This window comes from Nanorana parkeri, unplaced genomic scaffold (assembly GCF_000935625.1).
Source record: "Nanorana parkeri isolate BGI_ZX_2015 unplaced genomic scaffold, ASM93562v1 scaffold195, whole genome shotgun sequence".
NCBI classification, from domain to species: domain Eukaryota; kingdom Metazoa; phylum Chordata; class Amphibia; order Anura; family Dicroglossidae; genus Nanorana; species Nanorana parkeri.
In genome coordinates this window covers 1277131-1279250 of record NW_017306463.1, presented here as the reverse complement: position 1 = coordinate 1279250, position 2120 = coordinate 1277131, and the positions used below count along the sequence as shown (strand labels likewise).

Here is a 2120-nt window from a genome sequence, read left to right as displayed (position 1 = left end):
GCGGGGGACGACTCTTTATTCTTATTTTCACCCAGTGATCCTGCCAGACACACATCTTCTGAGACAGGATGACAATACTCACGGTACATGATCTACAGGAGGAGCAGAGTTGTCACCTTACGCCAGGAAGCAATTTAGGACTACAGAACCCCTTAACCTCTCCTCAATAACATAGGGAAAGGTGTTCTGTAGTCCACAGAGAGACCAGTCATAGCAGTCAGAGGAGGCAGTGAGTACAGAAAGTGATCAGCTCACAATTCCCTGGCAGGGTCAAGTATTTGTTACACTTACCGAACAGATATATCAAAATCCTTTCAACTGTATGGAGCAAATGAAAGTTCTTTGTTAGTGTTTATATCCCCAGCAGAAAATACTTCCCGTCACTCCGCCACTGCTCTGTTCTGCTGCATGGAGCAAGGAAATGAAGCTCGGTCTAAGTACTAGTCATACGTCCACCTTACCAAGGGCTAACTGTCCCCCCCGCCCCCATGGGACAGGCACCCCTGATCCCTTCGTCACCTCTCTACCTCCAGCCTGCACATTGGACAGCAAATCAACATCAGCACCTCTGTCCAATGAGCAGGGAGGAGACATTAAACAGCATCATACAATGTCTATGGTGCACACGCCATGATGGACTGTGGTCTCTATAGTAAATATCTATTCCACTGAAGTGCAACTGCAAGGCATGGCAGGCCTCTAACCAGACAAAGGTTCACTGCTTCAGCAGCAAAGTGTTCTGGGTAATTAGGACAACTGTGGCAAAGTTTCACCCAGCCATGCCAGCTCATAACAGCAGCTGGTTCACTGTGCCAGCTACATAAAATAAATTGGTATGGTAGGTCTTACCCTTTGGACAAGGATTATTGCATCTCTTGTTCTACTTTATCACCCACCCCAGGAGTGCCCACTGTCACCCCCTTAGGCTCCCTGTGTCATCCCCTTAGGCTCCCTGCGTCATCTCCTTAGGCTCCCTGTGTTAGCCCCTCCCAGCAGTGCCCACTGTCACCCCCTTAGGCTCCCTATGTCACCCCCTCCCAGCAGTGCCCACTGTCACCCCCTTAGGCTCCCTGTGTCACCCTTTCCCAGCAGTGCCCACTGTCACCCCCGTGGGCTCCCTGTGTCACCCTCTCCCAGCAGTGCCCACTGTCAGTCCCTTAGGCTTCCTGTGTCACCCTCTCCCAGCAATGCCCACTGTCACCCCTTAGGTTCCCAGTGTCAACTCCTCCCAGCATTGCCCACTGTCACCCTCTCCCAGCAGTGCCCACTGTCAGCCCCTTAGGCTCCCTGTGTCACCCTCTGCCAGCAATGCCCACTGTCATCCCCTTAGGCTCCCAGTGTCAACCCCTCCCAGCAGTGCCCACTGTCACCCTCTCCCAGCAGTGCCCACTGTGACCTCGTTAGGCTCCCTGTGTCACCCGCTGCCAGCAACGCCCACTGTCACCTCCTTAGGTTCCCAGTGTCAACTCCTCCCAGCAGTGCCCACTGTCACCCTCTCCCAGCAGTGCCCACTGTGACCTCGTTAGGCTCCCTGTGTCACCCTCTCCCAGCAGTGTCCACTGTCACCTCCTTAGGTTCCCAGTGTCAACCCCTCCCAGCAATGCCCACTGTCACCCTCTCCCAGCAATGCCCACTGACACCCCCTTAGGCTCCCTGTGTCACCATCTCCCAGCAGTGCCCACTGTCATTCCCTTAGGCTCCCTGGGTCACCGTCTCCCAGCAGTGCCCACTGTCATCCCCTTAGGCTCCCTGGGTCACCCTCTCCCAGCAGTGCCCACTGTCATCCCCTTAGGCTCCCTGGGTCACCCTCTACCAGCAGTGTCCACTGTCACCCCCTTGGGCTCCATGGGTCAATCCTCCCAGCAGTGCCCACTGTCACCCCCTTAGACTTCCTGTGTCACCCTCTCCCAGCAGTGCCCACGGTCACCCCGTTAGGCTCCCTGTGTCACCCTCTCGCAGCCGTGGCCACCCTGACTCCCCTGTTACCCCCCTCCCAACACTTGCCACCCTCACACCCCCCTGTATTACCCCCTCCTCACAGAGGCCACTCTCCCAAGCAGTGTTTAGCCTCACTCACTCAGACTCCCTGCCTTTACCAACCTCTCTCTCCAGCAGCTCAC

At 55.8% G+C, this 2120-nt stretch overlaps 1 protein-coding gene across 1 annotated transcript in view; it reads right to left on the bottom strand.

The window, feature by feature from the left end:
- Window positions 1-2120, bottom strand: part of FAM192A (family with sequence similarity 192 member A) — a 20029-nt gene extending 17909 nt beyond the window's left edge. The window contains exon 1 of the mRNA XM_018555401.1: window positions 2101-2120. The gene's annotated coding sequence lies outside the window, so the exon portion shown is untranslated. The remainder of the gene's footprint in view (window positions 1-2100) is intronic.